Source organism: Rhinatrema bivittatum, chromosome 1 (genome assembly GCF_901001135.1).
Source record: "Rhinatrema bivittatum chromosome 1, aRhiBiv1.1, whole genome shotgun sequence".
Classification (NCBI taxonomy): Eukaryota; Metazoa; Chordata; class Amphibia; order Gymnophiona; family Rhinatrematidae; genus Rhinatrema; species Rhinatrema bivittatum.
This window is the reverse complement of record NC_042615.1, coordinates 432,450,200-432,467,194: the sequence shown is the minus strand read 5'-3', so window position 1 is coordinate 432,467,194 and position 16,995 is coordinate 432,450,200. Positions and strand designations below refer to the sequence as shown.

The 16,995-nt window shown below is 44.4% G+C and overlaps 4 non-coding genes across 4 annotated transcripts; all 4 read right to left on the bottom strand.

Moving 5' to 3' along the window:
* Window positions 1–11,538: 11,538 nt before the first annotated feature.
* TRNAK-UUU lies at window positions 11,539–11,611 on the bottom strand. The gene has a single exon. It is a non-coding gene; the product is annotated as a tRNA-Lys (tRNA).
* Window positions 11,612–13,192: 1,581 nt separating this feature from the next.
* On the bottom strand, window positions 13,193–13,265 carry TRNAK-UUU. The gene has a single exon. It is a non-coding gene; the product is annotated as a tRNA-Lys (tRNA).
* A 1,582-nt stretch (window positions 13,266–14,847) lies between these two features.
* On the bottom strand, window positions 14,848–14,920 carry TRNAK-UUU. Its single transcript has one exon. It is a non-coding gene; the product is annotated as a tRNA-Lys (tRNA).
* Window positions 14,921–16,502: 1,582 nt separating this feature from the next.
* On the bottom strand, window positions 16,503–16,575 carry TRNAK-UUU. The gene has a single exon. It is a non-coding gene; the product is annotated as a tRNA-Lys (tRNA).
* Window positions 16,576–16,995: the final 420 nt, after the last annotated feature.

Genomic DNA, 16,995 nt, shown 5'->3' with positions numbered 1-16,995 from the left:
ACCACCTTCAAGACATCTCTTTATCCAGAACAGTCTTTTTTCTGTTCTTCCTTTGTAAAGAAATTGGGATGAATCTCAGGAGTCCCTGGACTCGATTCAGCAAATGTCACCATCAGAGGAAGACTAAAACTAAATAGTTGAGCAGTAGGAAAGGAAAAAAGTCTTCAAAGGTATTTATCTGTTTTATTGATACAGATTAATAAGGCATTTGCTCAATTATGGTAAATATTTTGGTACAACATTCCAGAGGGTTTAAAAATATCTGTCAGAATACTGTGATGTATGATGAGATATTTGTCTTTATAGTAGACTAGTATAAGAAAATTATTCCTTACCTGCTAATTTTCGTTCCTGTAGTACTCAGGATCAGTCCAGACTGTGGGTTATGCTCCCATTCCAGCAGGTGGAGTCAGAATCAAAAGCTCGAGGGGAGGTCCTATATGACCTCACACCTTGTGCCTCAATCCTCAGTAACTAGACTTACAAAGCCAAAGAGAAGAGACGGAGGAATCAAGAATAACACTTATTCAACAAGAATGAACGAAGATTAAAAAACTGGTAAAACAACACCAACATGGAACTTGTAAACCAAACTGTAAAACAGTGAGCCCTGGAGCCCCAGGGCTAGATTAAGAGGAGAAAAAGGAGTAGAATTAGAGAGCAGAGGCTTATCCCCGAATAAAAAAATCCCAAAACACCAGGGAGGGTGTCTGGACTGATCCTGAGTACTACAGGAACGAAAATTAGCAGGTAAGGAATAATTTTCTTTTCCCTGTACGTACTAGGATCAGTCCAGACTGTGGGATGTACCAAAGCTTCCCTACTCCGGGTGGGCCGATAACAGCCCTGCTCTCAAAACACTACCGCCGAAGGATCCGAAACCCGGAGCACGAACATCCAGACGATAGTGTCGAGAGAAAGTATGTAAGGACTTCCAGGTGGCCGCTCTGCAAATCTCTTGAGAGGACACGGACGAACTTTCTGCCCACGACGCAGCTTGCGCCCGAAGGGAGTGTGCCTTAACTCCTATAGGCGGAGAACGCCCCTTTCCTATATATGCAGCAGCAATCGCACCCTTGAGCCATCGGGCTATGGTTGTCTTAGAAGCCATGTGACCCCTTCTGGGACCCGACCATAGAACAAAAAGATGATCTGAAAGACGGAAGTCATTAGTGGATGCCAAGTACTGAATTAGACATCTCTTTACATCCAGACTACGGAGCTGTCTAGAATCTGACGGCAAGAAGGAAGGGAGTTCTACCGACTGATTCAAGTGGAAAGAAGAAACCACCTTTGGGAGAAAAGAAGGTACCGTCCGTATGGAAACTCCGTCATCCGAAAAACGGAGGTAAGGTTCTCGGCAAGACAAAGCTTGGAGTTCCGAGATACGTCTCGCGGAACTTATGGCCACCAGAAAAGTAGTCTTTAAGGTGAGGTCTTTGATGGAGGCCCCCCGTAAAGGCTCAAAGGGAGGACCTCCGAGAGCCTCGAGCACCAAGTTAAGACTCCAAGACGGACAGGGTGATCTGGAAGGAGGTTTCAGATGACGTACACCCCTGAGAAAACGGAGGATATCCGGGTGAGAGGACAGCGACGAGAGAGAACCAGACTGAAACAAGGCTCCCAACGCCGATACCTGCACTCGAAGAGAGTTATAGGCAAGCCCCATCTCAAGTCCGGTCTGGAGGAAAGCTAAAACCTGGCTCACTGAGGCCCGACCCGGAAAAATGGAACGGGTCACACACCAATCCTCAAAAACCTTCCATATCCGCACGTAGGTAATGGATGTGGAAGATTTTCTAGCCCGCAATAAGGTAGAAATAACTGCTTCTGGATATCCTTGACGCCTCAGCTTGCGCCTCTCAAAAGCCAGGCCGCAAGACAGAAGCGATCTGCCCTCTCTAAAAATATGGGCCCCTGCTTTAGGAGTCGAGGGATGTGTCCGAGATGAATCGGTCCCTCGCGAGCTAGATGAAGAAGATCCGCGAACCACGGTCTCCTTGGCCACTCTGGAGCTACCAGAATTACCGGTCCTGGATGATTCTCTATCCGACGGAGCACTCTCCCCACCAGGGGCCACGGGGGAAAAACATAAAGGAGGACCTGTCTGGGCCACGGAAGTACCAGGGCATCTACGCCCTCCGCTCCATGCTCCCGCCTGCGACTGAAGAAGCGCGGAGCCTTTGAGTTTCCGGCAGTGGCCATGAGGTCCACGTGAGGACGACCCCAACGCCTCTCTATCAGAAACATCGCTTCCCTGGAGAGTTCCCACTCTCCTGGATCCAGACGTTGTCGGCTGAGGAAATCCGCCTGTACGTTGTCTATACCTGCGATGTGAGAGGCCGCTAAGCGGATTAAGTGTCGCTCCGCCCACTGCATTAACTTTTCCGCTTCCCACGTGACTAGGCGACTCTTTGTGCCTCCCTGACGGTTGATGTATGATACTGCAGTTGCATTGTCCGAGAGGATCCTGACCGCTCGCCGACGAACCAGCGGAAGGAATCCCTGTAGAGCAAGGCGTACTGCCCTTGTCTCCAACCGGTTGATGGACCACTGTTTCTGTTCCTTCGTCCAAATGCCTTGGATGGAACTCGATTGACATACCGCCCCCCATCCTGAGAGGCTGGCATCTGTAGTAACCATCAACCAGTCCGGCGTTTCCAAAGAAACTCCTCGAGACAAAGAACGGGGATCCAGCCACCAACGAAGACTGAGTCTTGTCGCTGGGGGAATTGGCAGAATCGCACTGTAATCTCGAGATACTGGCTTCCACCGGTATAACAGCGCCTTCTGTAGAGGTCGGAGGTGCGCAAATGCCCAAGGTACAAGGTCTATCGTGGAGGCCATCGTTCCAAGAACCTGCAGGTAATCCCAGGCTGTTGGGACTTGGAGTGTCAAGAATCGAAAAACCTGCTCTCTCAATGACTGCGCCCGTTCTGGACGCAAGAACACCTTTCCTTCCCTTGTGTCGAAGTGAGCGCCCAGAAAGTCTATTGACTGGGAGGGTGTTAGGTGGCTCTTGTCGTAGTTGATTATCCAGCCCAGCGATTGAAGCAAGGACACTACTCGGTCCACAGCATGGACCCCCTGGCTTTTGGACTTTGCCCGAATGAGCCAATCGTCTAGATACGGGTGCACCCGGATCCCTTCCCGGCGAAGTGCCGCTGCGACTACTACCATTACTTTCGTAAATACTCGAGGAGCCGTTGCTAGACCAAAAGGCAACGCTTTGAATTGGAAATGCTGTCCCAGAATCTTGAAGCGCAGATACTTTTGGAAATCCGGATGGATCGGGATATGGAGGTACGCCTCCGTCAAGTCCAATGAGGCCAGAAATTCTCCCCGATTGACCGCCGCTAACACCGATCTGAGCGTTTCCATGCGGAAGCGTGGGACCCGAAGCGCCCTGTTGACGGTTTTCAAATCCAGAATGGGTCGAAAAGTGCCCTCCTTCTTGGGTACTACGAAGTAGATGGAGTATTGACCTCGTCCCAACTCGGTTACGGATACTGGCCTTATTGCCCCTAGGGCCCGCAAGCGTTGTAGAGTCTGGCGTACGGCTTGCTGCTTGTGAAGCGAAACGCAAGGGGAGAAAAGAAATCTGTCTTTGGGGGCGCGGACAAAATCCAACGCGTAACCTTGTTTTAAGATGTCCAAGACCCACTGGTCCGTGGTGACTCGGGACCATGCTTCGTAAAAGAGAGAGATCCGGCCCCCCACCCGCGGGATCAGCCCACGGACTAACTTGGCATCATTGCGCTGGCTTGGGGGCTGAGCGGGGGGCCGCAGCCTCTCTTCCCGAACGTCGCCCTCGAAAGGACCGATTCCATCCTTGTGAGCGGTAGGAGGGAGTCCTCGATGTCGGTTGTTGTCTGTTTGTTCGTGAACGTCTCTGGTTCCGGGAACGGTTTCTAGAGAAACTGAATGATCTAGCTGACCGTGGTCTATCCTCCGGAAGCTTATGTACCGCGTTCTCATTCAGAGATTTGATTATCTGGTCCAAATCTTCACCAAAAAGGAACTTGCCCTTAAAAGGCAAAGAACCGAGACGTGTCTTGGAAGAGGAATCTGCTGACCAGTTACGGAGCCATAGGAGACGGCGGGCCGAAACAGCCGCCACCATAGAGCGAGAGAGAACCCTGAGAAGGTCATACAGTGCGTCCGCACCGTATGCCATCACGGACTCTAATCTATCTGCCTGATGAGCCTCGGCAGCAGGAAGATCTTGAGAGGTGAGGAGTTGTTGTACCCAACGTAAGCCAGCTCTCTGCGCGAGGGCGGAACAAATGGCAGCCCGAACTCCGAGAGCCGAAACCTCAAAGATCCTCTTAAGGTAGACTTCCAATTTCCTATCCTGTAGGTCCTTTAAAGCCGTACCACCAGTAACCGGAATGGTGGTGCTCTTCGTAACCGCCGAGACCGCAGAATCAACTGCCGGTACCTTTAAAAGATCCAGGAAATCCATCGGGAGAGGATACAATTTCTCCATGGCTCTGCTTACCCTGAGGGAAGCTTCTGGAGTATCCCACTCCCTGGAAATCAGTTGTAGAAAACTGGGGTGCGTAGGAAACGCTTTTGCCAAGGGCCGGAGCCCCGCAAGGAGGGGGTCCCCTTTCCTTACCTTGGAATCCGAAGGCGTTGGATCCGGGGGGGGATCAATGTCCATTTCCTGGAGAATATGTGGAATGAGGCTCTCTAACTCATCCGCTTGGAAGATGCGTAGCACCCTCGGATCGTCTCCCTCTACCTGCACTGAGAGAGAAAGATCATCACCAGCTGCATCTGGATTGACAACCCCCCCTGGGATTGTTGGAGATCCCTGAGGCGGACCCGAGAGAGGTCTGGGTGGCATCTGCGCCGTAGCTATCGGTTGGATCGAACCCTGTGAGGAAGGACCCCCTAGTGAGGGATCTATACGTGGAATTTTGGCAGTAGGAGGCTCCGAGGGAGATAACAACGACTGACCGCTGGTTTGTAAAAAGGCGCGATGCATCAGAATGATGAATTCCGGGGAAAATCCTGGTAAACCCGGAGGAATTCCCCCAGGGAGTCCCCCAATAGTAAGATGTTGTCCCTGGGTCCCTGTGGTCGTCAAAACGGTAGTCTGTAAAGGAATAGGATCCTTCTCTTCCTCACAGTCTGAGACTCCTGCCTCATCTTCCGAAAACAAAATGGCCGCCGTTCCCGCACTTAACGGAAACGGAGCCTGCCGCTGCCTGCAAGTGTTCCCCTCCGTTGAATTTCCTGTGCCATCTCCGGCCGGTGCGCCTAACACATCAGTAGGAACGCAGTCAGAGCACAGTCCCTCAGTGGAGAGGCGACTCCCCAAACGGCCACAAACGGAACAAGCCGACGTTCGCGGCATGAGGAGGAGAGGCAGGAAACTAGGCGGCGCGGCAGTTGAAGAAAAAGAACCCCGGCGCTCTAAAACCAACGCCCGAAAACCCTCGACCCCCTCCTACCGACCGAGATAGCTGCCGGGGAAAGGACCTCCCAGAAGCCGGCGGCCCCGGGGAATGTTACGTCGCGGGGCCGCGGGTCGGTAATCAAAAACAAGTTAATTAGGAAGGGGGAGGTAGGGGTGTCTTGAAGGTAGCAGTCAGAAACACTGACTGAAAAACAACAAATGTCGTCGTCCTCCAGTGCAGAGAAAACTGGCAAGAGGGAAACCTGAAAGAAATCTTTTTTTTTTTTTTTTTTTATTAATCACTAACCAAAAACGACAGTGAGAAACGACTAGGGGAAAGGAACAGAGAGACAGTTAGTCAGCAAGTTCCTCTCTATCCAACAAAAAATTATTCCACTAAAGTTTAAAGAACTATTACTTTTTTTTTTTTTTTTTTTTAAATTCTTGATTCCTCAAAGATACAGGAAATAAGGCCTAAAACCTAAAAACCTGTGCTGGGGACTGGTCAGTCCCCTGCTCGTACCTGCTGGAGTCAGAAGATACTGAGGATTGAGGCACAAGGTGTGAGGTCATATAGGACCTCCCCTCGAGCTTTTGATTCTGACTCCACCTGCTGGAATGGGAGCATAACCCACAGTCTGGACTGATCCTAGTACGTACAGGGAAATGGTTCTTTGTAAGTTATGGGATACTGCCACTTGAGATCTCTTTAAGTCTAATTGAAATGCTTCCATAACTATATATTAGGTTTAGCATTGGTAGCTGCTTGAAGTAATTGAAGCAGCTACCAGAAAGGTATAACAGCTGTAGCAGATTATTTAGAAATCTTTTGTCAGGTGTATGTGTGTGAAAGTATTTATCAATAAGAATATGAATTCCATGGCTCAGACTTTGTTTAGTGTCCGCCCATGTTAACCTTGGGCGCAGCCAAAAATTCATTTCTGGCTACGCCACTGATTTCTCTTTATTAAAGCCAGGCACAAATTGCCTGTCTCATCAGAGTTCTGAAAGCATTCTAGAACACTGGACTGCCTGATAATAAATCAGAATCTTTAACTTATTATTTCAACATTTTTATTCACATTAAGCTCCAATGTATACTAAGATATGCAAAAATTAAATTTCAATTTCTTTTCCACTTGAGTGTTTCAGGCAGCAAATTTGAGAATCACCTCATTTGAGAACAATTTTATTTCCAAAATCGTAAGCAAAACAAACAAAACATAATGGTATTGAATACTTGTATGTTTTTCATTACCAAACCTAAATCTTCAACTGAAATCCCGAAACCCAAAGCAGGAAATGGCTAAAAATAGGAGGAAGCAATTTATCTATAATCTTGTAAGGGTGCTTAGTAAGTGTTAGCATAGTTCAGAGCTGTGCACGCTATGGGGTAGATTTTCAAAAAACGCGAATAGGCGTACTTTTGCTGGCGCATCAGGCGCCAGCAAAAGTACGCTGGATTTTAGTAGATACGCGCGGAGCCGCGCGTATCCACTAAAATCCTGGATCGGCGCGCGCAAGGCTATGAATTCTGTATAGCCGGCGCGCGCCAAGCCGCGCAACCTACCCCCGTTCCCTCCAAGGCCGCTCCGAAATCGGAGCGGCCTTGGAGGGAATCCTCTAACGCCCTCCCCTCACCGTCCCCTCCCTTCCTCTACCTAACCCTGTCTACACCCCCCCTTACCTTTCTCCGGGGATTTACGCCTCCCGGAGGGAGAAGTAAATCCCCGCGCGCCAGCGGGCCTGTTGCGCGCCGGGTAGCGACCTGGGGGCGGGTACGGAGGGCGCGGCCACGCCCCCGGACCGCCCCGGGCCATAGCCACGCCCCCGTACCCGCCCTCAAAACACTGCCAACACGTCCCCTAAACGCCGCGACGACCGGGCCCGCCCCCCTCGGAGAACCCCGGGACTTACGCGAGTCCCGGGGCTCTGCGCGCGCCGGTAGGCCTATGTAAAATAGGCTCACCGGCGCGCAGGGCCCTGCTCGCCTAAATCCGCCCGGTTTTGGGCGGATTTAGGCGAGCAGGGCTCTGAAAATCCGCCCCTATATATGGGAAATGTCTGCGATAATCCATTGAGAACATTTCAGAGAATCAAGAAATGCTTTTTACTTCAGGGATGGAAATTTCTCAAATGAAATCTGGAACAGGGGTTTTTGCCAACCAAGCATTGTTTGCATTTTGCTGAAGAATGTTTTACCATTCCAGGTCCTTTACCTCATCGATTTTCAGTAGTCCCCTCCATCATTTCCAGTAACTCTCTTCTATTTTTCTGGCAATTCCTAGAGTTGTGCCTCGTGTACTGGAAGCTTTAGGAGCCAGTACTTCAGCAAGTAGGTTCTAGGGGAGACCCATGTTGAGCTACTCCCTTTTCTTTCTCAAAGGACCTTCAGATGTAGCATTATAAATTTGTCTTTGTAGCACCTCTGTGTTGCCTATTTAGAAAATTATACTAACTCTAAATAAATTTAGGATTCAGATTGAAGAACAAGCACTCTAGCTGAACAGGGATTTGAACACTGGAGCCTCAGATTAGAAGTCCTATGCTCTACCAACTGAGCTATTCAGGAATGAAAACAGAAATGCGTTTCCTCACTTGACTATCTTCTGATGTCTCCCTCACTATGTTTCCCGCTTGCTTCTTTCCTCATCTATTAAATTTAGAATAGTTTTCAATTTTTATTTCCCTATAATGATAAAAAGAACATTGCATTTTCACACTTTTTAGAGCAGCCACTCTAAGTGCTATCGCTAACATTTTTATCCATTTATCAGTGGCAGCATCAGCACTCTTCAACATTTCAACACAGTAGTCTGAAGTCAAACAATAAACTCATCGCAAATAACTCAGAAAACATGAGTGTTCACTGTGACATCATATACCTCACAAAATTAAACATTCATTGGATGCGGGGGCTTTCTGGCCAGATGCACCACTGGTAGCTGTGATAGTCAAAAAAAGCAAAAAGAATGTTAGGAATTATTAGGAAGGGAATGGTGAGTAAAACCAGGAAAGTATTCAAGCTATCTAGAGAACCATAAAACCTTGCAATCGGTTTACAAATCTATGACCATTCTAAAAACATCCATGGGTTCCTTTTAGTGCAGTTTCTTCTTGTCTCGTGGTTAGGTTTTGCTGCTCTTGCCTTCATGGCCTGGGTTCCCTTCCCCTTGAGGAAAGTTTGGTTTTGCTTCAGATAATAAAGTATTTTTATTTTCTACTTAGAAGAGCAGCAAAATCCTTCTTTCATTTTCTTTCAATCTTCAGAATATTTCTCTTTATTAAAGCCAGGCACAAATTGCCTGTCGCATCAGAGTTCTGAAAGCATTCTAGAACACTGGACTGCCTGATAATAAATCAGAATCTTTGACTTATTATTTCAACTTTTTTATTCCCATTAAGCTCCAATGTATACTAAGATATGCAATAATTAAATTTCAATTTCTTTTTCACTTGAGTGTTTCAGGCAGCAATTTTGAGAATCACCTCTTTTGAGAACAATCTTATTTCCAAAATCATAAGCAAAACAATCAAAACATAATGGTATTGAATACTTGTATGTTTTTCATTACCAAACCTAAAACAATCCTCTTCAGATTTAACTACTTTGCATAATTTTATGTCATCCACAAATTTAAGCACCTCACTCGTTGTACCCCTTTCCAGATCATTTATAATATAATAAAAAGTACCCGTCCTAGTTCAGATCCCTGAGGCACTCCACTGTTTACCTTTTTCCACTGGCTGTGTCCCATTAAACCATAACGTTCTAAATGTTCTGTGATTTTATTCTTTATAACAGTTTCCATGAATTTTCCTGGCACTGAAATCAGGATCATCCTAAAATCTTGTGCAGAGTCCCCATTCATGTCACATCCCATGCACATTCCCCAGATTCCCTTCTCCCATATACATCCAGCAGAGCTCTTCCCGTTCCCTCAGTCTCCCTCTGCCATACACTTCCCCCAGAGTTGGGTCCTCTCCAATACATATTCCCCAGGGCTACAGCCACCCAACTTCCCTTCACCCCCCCCCCCCCAGAGATCACCTCCAATATGCATTCCCTCAGAGACCCCCTCTCATCTATACACATCATCCTGAGGCACCCCTGCACACATTCCCCAGAACAGCCACAATAACATCCACAGAGCCACGACCTTTCTCCAACATGCACCTGTCAGAGACCACAGACAAATCTAGATCTGCCCTCTCTTTCATATATACATTCTGAACCCCAAATCACATACATTCCTGAGAGCTGGCTTCTTCATACACATCCCTGACACCCACCTCTAAACACATTGCCAAGAGCCCCCACCCCATTCACATCTCCCAAATTATGGGCTGTCAGAATGGGCAGGCAATATGGGTGTCTACTCAGGGCACCATGCCAGAAGGGAGATGCCAAGGTAGATATAAGCTGCCTCCTACCATACACAACCCCCAGAGCCAGCCCCCTCTGACCCTATAAGACCCGCCCAAACTCCTCTCATCCTCCAGATCAACCTCCTTGGTCCCCTGATCTTTTCTATGGTCCACAGCAGTAGAAATGAATACCCTACCCGCCCTGGGCTGGAGGAGGGGTCTGACAGGTGAACAACTGCAGCAACAACACTAGTCTGTGCAGAGCTCCAGGTCAAGCTCAACCACTGGCTCCATCCTCCAGATCAACCTCCAGCAGCCAGCAGTCCACCAGAACTGGGGTGACAAGCCATTTTTAGGGTGAGGCCTTTGCCATGCCTTGCCTTCCAGGGTGAAATCACTGCCCTCCAGATTTTCTAAAACATGCCTACCTCATTGGCAGATGCCATCTTTAATCCTATAAAACGTCAGCCTTCTAGTGATTCCCAACACAAATTCAAGTTGAAAATACTGCTGGGCACCGAACAATATCTCAGCTCTATTCTCAGGATGTCTCCTGTGGTGATGATTCAAATGCACACACAGTTGTGACAGGTCAGCGGTGATGTCACAATGTATTGTGACATCACCACTGCTTGCTCCCTCTGGGCTCTGCCATTCAGTGATGCTAGAGATTCTGTCGTAGCTATGGCAACTCAGCAGTGATCTCAAAACATGCTGTGAAAACACCAATGAAAATGAACTGGCAGCGCTCTCCAGCAGCTGTAAACTCCAATAAAGATATTTATTCTGTATTATTGTGGTTCATCCTGAAACTTCCTCTGTTATAAAAGTATGAGATTTATTGTGATTTCATGGTGTCTTGAGCTGTACCAGCACCGCAGCCTTAGCTAGCCTGGCCCATAGGTGCCACTGCCAGAAAGGTGACCTGCTTCTGTAGCCCAGATGGGGAAAACAGCAGGAAGGGAGGGGGCTAAATTAGGGCTCAGAGAAGCTCTTCTTTGGTCTGTTCCTCTAAATTCACTCCAATATCTCCCCTTCCCATCCTGTCTCTGGATTAGAGAGAAGAATAGCTATTTTCTTTTGTGTATCTGCTCCAGCCTCTGCCTTACCCATCCCTACCTTCCTGCAGGCTGCCTGGAGGGGAGGGGCTGGAGCAGGAGGACTGAAGAAGGGTAAGTTTCCTTGTGCAGTCCTTGTGTGCCTATGGTAGGGAAGGGGAGCGTGGTGGAGTATGGCATGGGGACAGAGGGGTGAGTGCTGGGGTCATCTCTGGAGGGGGGCAAATAGCATGTATGTTTGTAAGAGTATGGGAGAACGGAAGAGAGAAAGTTTATGGGTGCCCCCTCACCCAATGTACACTGAATCTCAGGGTGTCTACAAAAGTGGAGAACTCCAACGTGTGGTAAGTGCTGATCTCATTCATAAAAGGGAAAAAAGAGATTGAGTTGAAAACTAATGAGAAGGAGAAGCGTTTCCTTTACCTCATAGATTTTCAGTAGTCCCCTCCATCATTTCCACTAACTCTCTTCTATATTTTTCTGGCAATTCCTAGAGTTGTGCCTCCTGTACTGGAAGCTTTAGGAGCCAGTACTACAGCAAGGAGGTTCTAGGGGAGACCCATGTTGAGCTACTCCCTTTTCTTTCTCAAAGGACCTTCAGATGTAGCATTATAAATTTGTCTTTGTAGCACCGCTGTGTTGCATATTTAGAAAATTATAGTAACTCTAAATAAATATAGGATTCCGATTGAAGAAAGAACACCCCACCTGAACAGGGACTTGACCCCTGGACTCTCAGATTAAAAGTCTGACACTCTACCACCTGAGCTATTCTGGCATGAAAATTGAAATGCTTTTCCTCACTTGACTATCTTCTGATTTCTCCCTCACTATGTTTCCCACTTGCTTCTTTCCTCATCAATTACATTTAGAATAGTTTTCAATTTTAATTTCCCTATAATGATAAAAAGAACATTGCATTTTCACACTTAGAGCAGCCACTCTAAGTGCTATCGCTAAGACTTTTATCCATTTATCAGTGGCAGCATCAGCACTCTTCAACATTTCAACACAGTAGTCTAAAGTCAAACAATAAACTCATCTCAAATAACTCAGAAAACATGAGTGTTCACTGTGACATCATGTGCCTCACAAAATTAAACATTCATTGGATGCGGGTGCTTTCTGGCCAGATGCACCACTTGTAGCTGTGATAGTCAAAAAAAGCAAAAAGAATGTTAGGAATTATTAGGAAGGGAATGGTGACTAAAACCAGGAAAGTATTCAAGTTATCTAGAGAACCATAAAACCTTGCAATCGGTTTACAAATCTATGACCATTCTAAAAGCATCCATGGGTTCCCTTTAGTGCAATTTCTTCTTGTCTCGTGGTTAGGTTTTGGTAGTCTTGCCTTCATGGCCTGGGTTCCCTTCCCCTTGAGGAAAGTTTGGTTTTGCTTCAGATAATAATGTATTTTTATTTTCTACTTAGAAGAGCAGCAAAATCCTTCTTTCATTTTCTTTCAATCTTCAGAATATTTCTCTTTATTAAAGCCAGGCACAAATTGCCTGTCGCATCAGAGTTCTGAAAGCATTCTAGAACACTGGACTGCCTGATAATAAATCAGAATCTTTGACTTATTATTTCAACTTTTTTATTCCCATTAAGCTCCAATGTATACTAAGATATGCAATAATTAAATTTCAATTTCTTTTTCACTTGAGTGTTTCAGGCAGCAGTTTTGAGAATCACCTCTTTTGAGAACAATCTTATTTCCAAAATCATAAGCAAAGCAATCAAAACATAATGGTATTGAATACTTGTATGTTTTTCATTGCCAAACCTAAAACTCCAACTGAAATCCTGAAACACAAAGCAGGAAATGTCTAAAAATAGGAGGAAGCAGTTTATCTCTAATCTTGTAATGGTGCTTAGTAAGTGTTAGCATAGTTCAGAGCTGTGCGCGATATATATGGGAAATGTCTGTGATAATCCATTGAGAACATTTCAGATAATCAAGAAATGCTTTTTACTTCAGGGATGGAAATTTCTCAAATGAAATCTGGAACAGGGGTTTTTGCCAACCAAGCATTGCTTGCATTTTGCTGAAGAATGTTTTGCATTCCAGGTCCTTTACCTCATCGATTTTCAGTAATCCCCTCCATCATTTCCAGTAACTCTCTTCTGTATTTTTCTGGCAATTCCTAGAGTTGTGCCTCGTGTACTGGAAGCTTTAGAAGCCAGTACTACAGCAAGGAGGTTCTAGGGGAGACCCATGTTGAGCTACTCCCTTTTCTTTCTCAAAGGACCTTCAGATGTAGCATTATAAATTTGTCTTTGTAGCACCTATGTGTTGCATATTTAGAAAATTATAGTAACTCTAAATAAATATAGGATTCCGATTGAAGAAAGAACACCCCACCTGAACAGGGACTTGAACCCTGGACCCTCAGATTAAAAGTCTGATGCTCTACCAACTGAGCTACTCAGGCAAGACAAAGAAAACACTTTTCCTCACTTCACTATCTTCTGATGTCTCCCTCACTATGTTTCCCACTTGCTTCTTACCTCATCAATTACATTTACAATAGTTTTCAATTTTAATTTCCCTATAATGATAAAAAGAACATTGCATTTTCACACTTAGAGCAGCCACTCTAAGTGCTATCGCTAAGATTTTTATCCATTTATCAGTGGCAGCATCAGCACTCTTCAACATTTCAACACAGTAGTCTAAAGTCAAACAATAAACTCATCGCAAATAACTCAGAAAACATGAGTGTTCACTGTGACATCATGTGCCTCACAAATTTAAACATTCATTGGATGCGGGTGCTTTCTGGCCAGATGCACCACTGGTAGCTGTGATAGTCAAAAAAAGCAAAAAGAATGTTAGGAATTATTAGGAAGGGAATGGTGACTAAAACCAGGAAAGTATTCAAGCTATCTAGAGAACCATAAAACCTTGCAATCGGTTTACAAATCTATGACCATTCTAAAAGCATCCATGGGTTCCCTTTAGTGCAATTTCTTCTTGTCTCGTGGTTAGGTTTTGGTAGTCTTGCCTTCATGGCCTGGGTTCCCTTCCCCTTGAGGAAAGTTTGGTTTTGCTTCAGATAATAAAGTATTTTTATTTTCTACTTAGAAGAGCAGCAAAATCCTTCTTTCATTTTCTTTCAATCTTCAGAATATTTCTCTTTATTAAAGCCAGGCACAAATTGCCTGTCGCATCAGAGTTTTGAAAGCATTCTAGAACACTGGACTGCCTGATAATAAATCAGAATCTTTGACTTATTATTTCAACTTTTTTATTCCCATTAAGCTCCAATGTATACTAAGATATGCAATAATTAAATTTCAATTTCTTTTTCACTTGAGTGTTTTAGGCAGCAATTTTGAGAATCACGTCTTTTGAGAACAATCTTATTTCTAAAATCATAAGCAAAACAATCAAAACATAATGGTATTGAATACTTGTATGTTTTTCATTACCAAACCTAAAACTCCAACTGAAATCCTGAAACACAAAGCAGGAAATGTCTAAAAATAGGAGGAAGCAGTTTATCTCTAATCTTGTAATGGTGCTTAGTAAGTGTTAGCATAGTTCAGAGCTGTGCGCGATATATATGGGAAATGTCTGTGATAATCCATTGAGAACATTTCAGATAATCAAGAAATGCTTTTTACTTCAGGGATGGAAATTTCTCAAATGAAATCTGGAACAGGGGTTTTTGCCAACCAAGCATTGCTTGCATTTTGCTGAAGAATGTTTTCCCATTCCAGGTCCTTTACCTCATCGATTTTCAGTAGTCCCCTCCATCATTTCCAGTAACTCTCTTCTGTATTTTTCTGGCAATTGCTAGAGTTGTGCCTCCTGTACTGGAAGCTTTAGGAGCCAGTACTACAGCAAGGAGGTTCTAGGGGAGACCCATGTTGAGCTACTCCCTTTTCTTTCTCAAAGGACCTTCAGATGTAGCATTATAAATTTGTCTTTGTAGCACCTATGTGTTGCATATTTAGAAAATTATAGTAACTCTAAATGAATATAGGATTCCGATTGAAGAAAGAACACCCCACCTGAACAGGAACTTGAACCCTGGACCCTCAGATTAAAAGTCTGATGCTCTACCAACTGAGCTATTCAGGTATGAAAATTGAAATGCTTTTCCTCACTTGACTATCTTCTGATTTCTCCCTCACTATGTTTCTCACTTGCTTCTTTCCTCATCAATTACATTTAGAATAGTTTTCAATTTTAATTTCCCTATAATGATAAAAAGAACATTGCATTTTCACACTTAGAGCAGCCACTCTAGGTGCTATCGCTAAGATTTTTATCCATTTATCAGTGGCAGCATCAGCACTCTTCAACATTTCAACACAGTAGTCTAAAGTCAAACAATAAACTCATCGCAAATAACTCAGAAAACATGAGTGTTCACTGTGACATCATGTGTCTCACAAATTTAAACATTCATTGGATGCGGGTGCTTTCTGGCCAGATGCACCACTGGTAGCTGTGATAGTCAAAAAAAGCAAAAAGAATGTTAGGAATTATTAGGAAGGGAATGGTGACTAAAACCAGGAAAGTATTCAAGCTATCTAGAGAACCATAAAACCTTGCAATCGGTTTACAAACCAATGACCATTCTAAAAGCATCCATGGGTTCCCTTTAGTGCAATTTCTTCTTGTCTCGTGGTTAGGTTTTGGTAGTCTTGTCTTCATGGCCTGGGTTCCCTTCCCCTTGAGGAAAGTTTGGTTTTGCTTTAGATAATAATGTATTTTTATTTTCTACTTAGAAGAGCAGCAAAATCCTTCTTTCATTTTCTTTCAATCTTCAGAATATTTCTCTTTATTAAAGCCAGGCACAAATTGCCTGTCGCATCAGAGTTCTGAAAGCATTCTAGAACACTGGACTGCCTGATAATAAATCAGAATCTTTGACTTATTATTTCAACTTTTTTATTCCCATTAAGCTCCAATGTATACTAAGATATGCAATAATTAAATTTCAATTTCTTTTTCACTTGAGTGTTTCAGGCAGCAGTTTTGAGAATCACCTCTTTTGAGAACAATCTTATTTCCAAAATCATAAGCAAAGCAATCAAAACATAATGGTATTGAATACTTGTATGTTTTTCATTACCAAACCTAAAACTCCAACTGAAATCCTGAAACACAAAGCAGGAAATGTCTAAAAATAGGAGGAAGCAGTTTATCTCTAATCTTGTAATGGTGCTTAGTAAGTGTTAGCATAGTTCAGAGCTGTGCGCGATATATATGGGAAATGTCTGTGATAATCCATTGAGAACATTTCAGATAATCAAGAAATGCTTTTTACTTCAGGGATGGAAATTTTTCAAATGAAATCTGGAACAGGGGTTTTTGCCAACCAAGCATTGCTTGCATTTTGCTGAAGAATGTTTTCCCATTCCAGGTCCTTTACCTCATCGATTTTCAGTAGTCCCCTCCATCATTTCCAGTAACTCTCTTCTGTATTTTTCTGGCAATTCCTAGAGTTGTGCCTCGTGTACTGGAAGCTTTAGGAGCCAGTACTACAGCAAGGAGGTTCTAGGGGAGACCCATGTTGAGCTACTCCCTTTTCTTTCTCAAAGGACCTTCAGATGTAGCATTATAAATTTGTCTTTGTAGCACCTATGTGTTGCATATTTAGAAAATTATAGTAACTCTAAATAAATATAGGATTCCGATTGAAGAAAGAACACCCCACCTGAACAGGGACTTGAACCCTGGACCCTCAGATTAAAAGTCTGATGCTCTACCAACTGAGCTACTCAGGTATGAAAATTGAAACGCTTTTCCTCACTTGACTATCTTCTGATTTCTCCCTCACTATGTTTCTCACTTGCTTCTTTCCTCATCAATTACATTTAGAATAGTTTTCAATTTTAATTTCCCTATAATGATAAAAAGAACATTGCATTTTCACACTTAGAGCAGCCACTCTAGGTGCTATCGCTAAGATTTTTATCCATTTATCAGTGGCAGCATCAGCACTCTTCAACATTTCAACACAGTAGTCTAAAGTCAAACAATAAACTCATCGCAAATAACTCAGAAAACATGAGTGTTCACTGTGACATCATGTGTCTCACAAATTTAAACATTCATTGGATGCGGGTGCTTTCTGGCCAGATGCACCACTTGTAGCTGTGATAGTCAAAAAAAGCAAAAAGAATGTTAGGAATTATTAGGAAGGG